The sequence below is a fragment of the Nicotiana attenuata genome, unplaced genomic scaffold, assembly GCF_001879085.1.
Source record: "Nicotiana attenuata strain UT unplaced genomic scaffold, NIATTr2, whole genome shotgun sequence".
Taxonomy (NCBI): Eukaryota; Viridiplantae; Streptophyta; class Magnoliopsida; order Solanales; family Solanaceae; genus Nicotiana; species Nicotiana attenuata.
The window spans coordinates 547,306-556,175 of NW_017670234.1; positions in this window are offsets into that span (position 1 = coordinate 547,306).

Sequence of the window (8,870 nt, forward strand, 5' to 3'; positions counted from 1 at the left end):
GGAAGAGAATGGGATGTATCAAAGTAGAGAGAGAAAGAAAATATTGTAACAGATTAGCGTATTTAGTGGTTTAGGGCTAGGAGGAAACCAAAATTAAATATTTCGCTATAAACCTTAAAAGGTATCTATAGAATATAATTTTTTTAAATGGTATTTATTTAAAATAAATAAGGTGTTAACCTTTGCTATCGAAGGTAAAAATTCCTTAAATGGGGGAGACCAAATAGGGCGCCTCGTGCAATTTTTACTTGAATGTTCCAATAAGTTTTATAGTCATTAATATTAATAAATTAAACAATGCTAACAAAAGCCCAAACCAAAATCAAATCAATACTAATGCTAACAAAAAATATTCATTTCAATACTTCGAACGGGAATGTATTAAATATCTATTTTTTGTTTTGCGATAATTTTTGATAAAAATGCATAACCTATTTTTATTTTCTCTTTAGCGTTTAGTCATGTAATTAATACTCCCTTATTAGTCTACTTATTTTAACATGACTTAGTATTTTTAGATTATGTTTATTTTTATTATGACTTTTTAATTAGCAATATTTATATTACATAATTGTATTGTCTTTATTGTTGAATATTTTAGGACAATGCCATGACACATATCATATTTTATATTATTTTCTTGAAAAATACTTTATATAGTTGCATCTTACAAGGATTAAAGAAATATTTTGAGCACAAGTTATATGTTTTGTTCTACGAAAATTTTACCAGAAAAAAAACTGAATAACCCGAAAACCCGAGAAAAACCAAGATTGAAAAACCCGAGTTTTATTGGTTTGGTTTGGTTTGGTCTTTAGATTTAATAACCCGACACAATTGGTTTGGTTTGGTAATTATAAAATCCGAACCAACCCGACCTATGTACACCCCTAACCAGCACAATCATATTACCCTATTCTTAAATTTTGAACGATTAAATAAGCATATATTTTTAAATTCAATCATACAGAACAGAACATGAAAATATTTTTCATAGAATACATTTTTCTCCGCATAATAAAAATGTGATTTAGAATGTGCGTACCTGCCATCGAGATAAGTAGGAGATTCTAAGCCTAGAAGCCATTCTCATTTCTTGGCTACAACCTTAGAATGATTTAAGTTGTATGCGGTCAGAATCGGGCTTGCTCTTTTTGTGACTAATCGAGATTGGAATACGATAGGTCAAGGTTCGACCTCGTGTTATATCAAACCATGGTGCAAAGTTAGATCGTCGAGTTCATGACCAAGAGACCGATCAAGATCGAAATCGGCCAAGATTGAGACCAAGCAAGATAGAGATCTAGCAAGATCGAGGGAAACTTACCGAGCCAAATAACGGAAAGCCAAAATATCCGCAATCGGGCGAGGATCGCAGTGGAAATCCCGGCACGTATCGAGAAGAGGCCAATTAATTAGCTAGTCATGATATTTCTTACCTCATATAGAACTGTATCAAGAGTAGGACTCCCCTACTATATAAAGGGGGTCTGATCATTTGTAAATCAGATGATACTGACGTAATATAAAGAAATATACTGTTATTTTCTAGCTTTCATTATTTTGTTACTCTGTTCATAAGTCAGTTGAATCATCTTTTAGTTCAAGGGTGACTGAACTCGAGGGCCAAGGCTATTCAATTTTTGTGGTTTGCATTTATTCTTATATCGTCGATTTCAATATTAATTTATTCTTCTTAATCTGTACCAAGTTATATCGCGTATCCTTAGAACCGCGTATAAATTCAATTGTTAACCGATTATAGGGTAAACAGTTTCGCATCCACCGTGGGGCTAAGGATAATAGTGGTTACCTGGTACGAACTTTCGTGACACACTATTTTACACTTGTTCTTTGAAGTATCTTTGATTACAGGAACAAAAAAATGTCAAACTCTCAATCAAAACCTCTACACTTTGACAATAATTTCGGCCACCACGGCGAAAACGATAACATAGCACCAAGGAACGATGCACCCCCTGTTGGCCTCGATTGAGTTCCGGCTGTAGATCCAATTGACGTCAGTTCACATGTAGCCATCAACGAAAATTTGGCCGTCGATCCCGAAGGCAGCATCCGTGGGGATGCTCGATCAGTCGCTCAAAGCGCACATGGCAGTGAATACGGCGGGATCAACTTGCGGATGATCTTCGAAATGTTGCAGGCTCAGCAGGCAGCGATAACCCAGCTCCAAAATCAGAATCACCCACCGAACATGGTCGGGCTCGAGCCGTCCCAGGAAGTTGTACACAGGGTTGAATCAGTTTTAAAAAATCGAACGAGAAGGAATCGGAGACCAATCCTGCAATCATGAAAATGCTCGAAGAACTGACAAAGCGGATTGATTCGGGGGGAAAGAAGATCGAGGCAAACAACAAAAAGGTGGAAACTTGTAACTCCAGGGTCGATCAAATCCCGGGGGCACCGCTAATATTGAATGGAATGGATTCCAAAGAGTTCGTACAAAAACCTTTCCCTCGAGCGTAGCTCCAAAGATAACCCCCAAGAAGTTCCGCATGCCCGAGATTCTTGAGTATAACGGAATGACCAATCCGAACGATCACGTCACCTTTTACACGTGTGCTATCAAAGGAAATGATCTAGAGGATGACGAGATCGAATCTGTCTTGCTAAAGAAATTCGGGGAGACCCTGTCAAAGGGAGCTATGATATGGTACCATAATTTACCGTCTAATCTATTGACTCATTTTCTATGCTTGTAGATTCTTTTGTAAAAGAACACACTGGGGCCATCAAGGTCGAAACCAAGAAGTCTGACCTTTTCAAGGTAAGACAAAAGGACAACGAGATGCTCAGAGAAGTCGGACCCATCGGTCGCTGATGATTGGGTTGTTCAAGCTTTCATCTCAAGGACTCAACGTTCGAAGTTTAGTGGCTTCACATCAATTGAAGCAAAATTTGATAGAATACCCGGCTGTTACTTAGGCCGATGTGCATAATAGGTGTCAATCAAAGATCAGGGTCGAGGACGATCAACTTGGGGCTCCTTCTGGGTCCTTTTATCCTATCAGACCCGTTGATAGAATCAAGAGGGATATCGACCAAGAACCGAGGTCGAATAGAGATCGATATCAGCTGTATAATGGAGATCGTAGGAGTAGCAGATCTGGGCAAAAATCTGCACCAAATGAAAGAAGAAATGATCGAGGTCAAAGATCACGAGGACTCATGAGCAAGAACGGATTCGATAGATCTATCGGACCCAAAGAGGCACCACGATTATTGGAGTACAACTTTAATATGGACGCAGCTGCTATTGTATCGGCCATTGGACGCATCAAAGATACCAAGTGGACTCGACCCTTACAAACTGATCCAACACAGAGGGATCCCAACCAAATATGCAAATATCATGGCACACATGGCCACAGAACGGAGGTCTGTCGAAAAATTTAGAGAAAAAGTAGCCCAGTTATTCAACAATGGGCACCTTCGAGAATTTCTGAGCGACCGAGCTAAGAATCATTTCAGAAAGAGAGATTCCAACAAGCAAAATGAACAAGATGAGCCCCAACACGTCATTCATGTGATTATCAGAGGGGTCGATGTTCCTCAGGGTCCAATGATAAAGCGCACCAAAGTATCAATCACAAGGGAAAAACGGACTCAAGATTACATACCTGAAGGAACTTTATCTTTCAACGACGAGGATGCAGAAGGAATCATGCAGGCCCATAATGATGCACTAGTAATTTCTATACTCATGAATAAAACTCGATTTAAACGTGTGCTAATTGATCCATGTAGCTCGGCCAACATCATTCGATCGAGGGTCGTAGAGCAACTCGGCCTGCAAGACTAGATCGTACATGCGGCCTGAGTGCCAAATGGATTCAACATGGCTTGCGAAACTACTAAGGGAGAAAAAACGTTGCCGGTACCACCCAGGAGACCAAGTTTTATGTAATCGAAGGGGGCATGAGGTACAACACCCTGTTCGGGAGACCATGGATCTACAACATGAGGGCCGTACCCTCGACCCTTCACCAAGTATTAAAATTTCCAACACCAGAAGGGGTAAACATGGTTTACGAGGAGCAACCTGTCGCAAAGGATATGTTTGCCGTTGATGATGTAATTCTGATATCAACAGTCTCATTGACAAAGGGCTCGGGTTTGAAAATGAAATAGGAAGCCAAGTAGCAATCATCAGTGCCAGGCTCGACCCAACCGGACAAGCAAGGGATTGACGAAGACGACAATTACGGGGTTCCTCGATCCTTTATAGCTCCCGATGATTCCGATGCTACCAAATCAACACTTGAAAAGATGGAGCAGGTTATGCTGATCGAACATCTGCCCAATCGAAAGGTATACTTGGGCACGGGGTTGACTCCCGAGCTAAATAAAAAAACTCATTCAATTTCTTATAGCTATTATGGATTGTTTTGCTTGGCCCCACCTCGATATGATAGGGGTCCTACCAGATCACTACTCACAAGCTGAGCTTGGACCCGAAGTTCTATTTGGTAAAGTAGAAAAGGAGACCCTAGTCCGAGATCAAGCATGCATTCATCAAGGACGAGGTAACTAAATTCCTTAAAATAGGGTCAATCCGTAAGGTCAAATACCTGGAATGGTTAGAAAATGTAGTAGTAGTTCCTAAAAAGGGGAAAAAACTAAGAATGTGTGTGGATTATAAAGATTTGAATAAGGCATGCCCCAAAGATTCCTTCCCTTTGCCTAACATCGATCGCATGATCGATGCCACGACCGGCCACGAGATCCTCAGTTTTTTCGATGCCCACTCTGGGTACAACCAAATACGAATGAACCCGGATGATCAAGAAAAGACCTCTTTCATCACTAAGTATGGCACATATTGCTATAACGTAATGCCATTTGGATTAAAAAATGCCAGTGCCACTTACCAATGACTAGTAAACTGAATGTTCGAAGAACAGATAGGAAAATCCATGGAAGTTTACATTAACGATATGTTAGTTAAGTCCCTACGAGCAGAGGAACTTTTAAAGAATTTGCAGGAAACCTTCAGTATATTGAAGAAGCACAACATGAAGCTGAACATATAAAAATACGCATTCGGAGTCAGATCAGGTAAATTCCTCGGGTTCATGGTTTCCAACCGAGGAATCGAGATCAACCTCGACAAGATCAAAGTTACCGAGGATATCACGGTAGTGGATAATGTCATGGCCATACAAAGGCTAACCGGGCACATTGCAGCACTGGGGCAATTCATCTCGAGGTCTTCCGATAAAAGTCATCGATTTTTCTCATTGCTGAAGAACAAAAAGAACTTCACATGGACCGCGGAATGCCAACAGGCTTTAGAAGAATTAAGCAATATTTATCGAGCTCGACATTGCTTCACATATCGAGGGCAGGAAAACGACTGTACTTGTATATAGTGGTATCAGAAGTAGCAGTAAGTGGAGTCCTGGTCCGGGAAGAACAAGGTACACAATTTCCACTTTATTATGTTAGTAGGACCTTAGGTTAGGCTGAAACTAGATATCCTCACCTAGAAAAATTTGCACTCGCCTTGCTAAGTGTCTCTAGAAAACTGAAACTATATTTTCAGTTCCATCCTATATGTGTTGTGAGAACCTACCCTTTATAACATGTAATGCATAAACCTGAACTCTCGGGACGATTGGCCAAATGGGCCGTAGAAATCAGCAGGTACGATATTGAATATCAACCCCGAACAACCATTAAATCTCAAATTTGGCAGATTTAGTGGTCGACTTTATGCCGACCCTAATACTCGAAGTCAAAAGAGAGTTGTTAGCAAACTCGAGAACGTTTTTAGGAATCTGGACCCTCTTTACGGACGGTTCCTCGAACGTAAAAGGGTCCAGACTTGCCATTGTATTGAAGCCACCCACAGGCAATATAGTTAGACAATCTGTTAGAACTGTACAATTGACTAACAATGAGGCTGAATATGAGGCCATGATTGAAGGTCTCGAACTAGCCAAAGGCTTGGGGCGCAGGTGATCGAATCTAAGTGCGATTCCCTCCTTGTAGTAAACTAAGTAAATGGAATGTTCGAAGTCAGAGAAGAACGATGCAAAGGTACCTAGACAAGTTATAGGTAACATTGCATCGGTTCAAAGAGTGGACTTTGCAACAAGTGCCCCGAGATCAAAATATTGAGGTCGATGCCCTTGCAAATTTAGGATCGTCGGTCGAAGATGACGAGCTCAACTCGGGGGCAGTCATACAACTCATAAGGTCGGTACTATAGGAAGGTCACGCCGAAATAAACTCCACAAGTTTAATTTGGGATTTGAGAAATAAATATGTAGAGTATTTGAAGGCCGGGAAACTTTCTTCAGATCCCAAGGAATCGAGGACCCCACGCATAAAGGAAACCCGATTCAGTTTGTACGAGAGCAAAACCTTGTTCAGGAGAATGTTTCCACTAGCGATATGTCTGGGAACGGGAGATACCGAATACATTCCTAGGGAAGTTCACGAGGGAACTTGTGGTAATCATTCAGGCAACGAATCATTGGTTCAAAAGGTGATTAAAGCTGGTTATTACTAGATCGACATGGAAAAGGATGCGAAAGAGTTCGTACAAAAATGTGACAAGTGCCAAAGGTATGCTCCGACGATTCACCAAGTCAGGGAGCTGTTGCATTCAGTCTTATCGCCATGGCCATTTATGAAATGAGGGATGGATATCGTTGGTCCTCTTCAATCGGCACCAGGTAAGGCTCAATTTTATGACTAACTATTTTTCTAAGTGGGTTGAAACACAGGCGTATGAGAAGGTCAAGGAGAAGGAAGTCATCGACTTCATTTGGGACCACATCATATGTCGGTTCGGGATACCATCCGAAATTCTACGTGACAATGGAAAACTTTTTATTGGCAGTAAAGTGACCAAATTTCTCCAAGATCAAAAGGATCTTATTGACACCTTATCACCCTAGTGGGAACGGTCAAGCCGAATCGACCAAAAAAACCATAATCCAAAACCTCAAGAAAAGGTTTACTGACGCCAAGGGAAAATGAAAAGAGATCCTACCCGAAGTTCTTTGGGCATATCGCAAAACTTCGAAGTCCAGTACCGGGGCTACCCCATTCTCATTTGTTTACGACATCGAAGCTCTAATATAGGTCGAAGTCGGGGAGCCGAGTATCAGATTTTGATATGCAACAAAGGAATCAAATGACGAGGCCATGAATACGAGCTTGGAGCTATTGGATGAAAGGCGTCAAGTTGCCCGTTCCCAAAAGCAACGGATCGAGAGGTATTACAATCGAAGGGCCAAACTTCGATACTTCAATATTGGGGACTTAGTACTAAGGAAGGTCACACTATCCGGAATTCGAACGAAGGGAAATTGGGTTCGAACTAGGAAGGACCATACCTGATTCTCGAGGTCAATGGGAAAGGATCCTATAAGATCGGAATGACAATCGGAGAACAACTAGAGAACAATTGGAACATAACTCAGCTTAAACGATATTACTACTAAGGTAAGACCCCATTTCATTTCTTTCTATTTTAACACTTGCAGGTGGTCGACAAGGAGCGACACGAAGTCTTTAGGTCTGAAAGCACGCATTGCACTCTTTTTCCCTTGAACCGTTTTTGTCCCAATTGGGTTTTTCGGCAAGGTTTTTAACGAGGCAACAATGGATCGTGCTAACATAGAATCAGAGGCCGATCACGAATCGTTGTCGAAGACAACACTAACAGTATCCGAGGTTCCTCTAAAATCAACCTCGAATACTGGGGGACATTACCCTTGGATATCAACTTTTTACGAGGAAAGTACTTCGTAATAGAAGGGTCTCGATAGGTAAGATTTGTCGTAAGGGACAAATGGTCAAACGAACCATGCCCACATAGGTTTCTCGAGCCTGGCACATGTACGCATGTATAACTATTTTTCACAAGAATAAAGAGAAGTACTTTCCTTGCAATTATCTTATGTCTTAGAAAAATTTCCACTTTACAATTTCGTACTTTTGATATCTTAAGCAAATGAGATCAAGGGCCGATTATAACTAGAGTTCGGATGATCACTCCCCCACTCGGGGACTGCCGTTCAAAAAATAAACTCGAACGGATTGAACTATTAGTCATAGGGGGCATAAGACCTCTTAGGCAACCCCCGAATTTTAAAGGCCACGGCCATACCCACTCGGGGACTGTTATCTTAGGCAAGCCTAGATAACTCGAGAAAACAAGCTCACTGGGTTGTTACCGAATTAAAAGGCTACGACTGCATAACACGGCTCAAAGACGTCGGATAACCGTATCAAAAAATAGGCCTTCAAAATTTTCATAACCGATTTTAAAGGCTGCCCTCGGCAAACTATAGTCTGAGTTGCTTACTTTGGGAGAAGGTTAGTGGTAACACCGAACCTCCAAGATGAGTCAAAAATAAAAATACTATAAAGGCAGGGTTGTTCGAACTTACGCAACCTAAGCTATTTTATGCTAAGGCATTCCGACCTTTGTGAATACAAGTAATAAAGCAAAGGAAAAATTCGAAAGCCAAAAGGGAAAAGAAAGCCTTGTATATTACCCAATAGTCTTTACAGAGGCCAAAATGGCTTAATTCAAAAATTTACAATGGCCGAAACCGCCTCAAAAAGATGAAAAATAAAGCAAAAAATATAAAGGCCTTAGTGGCCCGGTATTAATCGGAGGCAGAATCTCCGCCCTCGGGATCTTCCCCGCCTTCAAACTCGCTTAAACTCTCTGAATCTTCCTCGGGTAAGGCCAGCTTCCGAGCCCTGGCTTCTTCTGCTTTGGCGTTCTCGAGTTCAGCCAGTATATTGAAGCCTTGAGCATGGACTCCCTCGAGGTCTTCCCTTCGAGCTTGCCACCTTGTATGATCCACCATGATTTTGGCCTG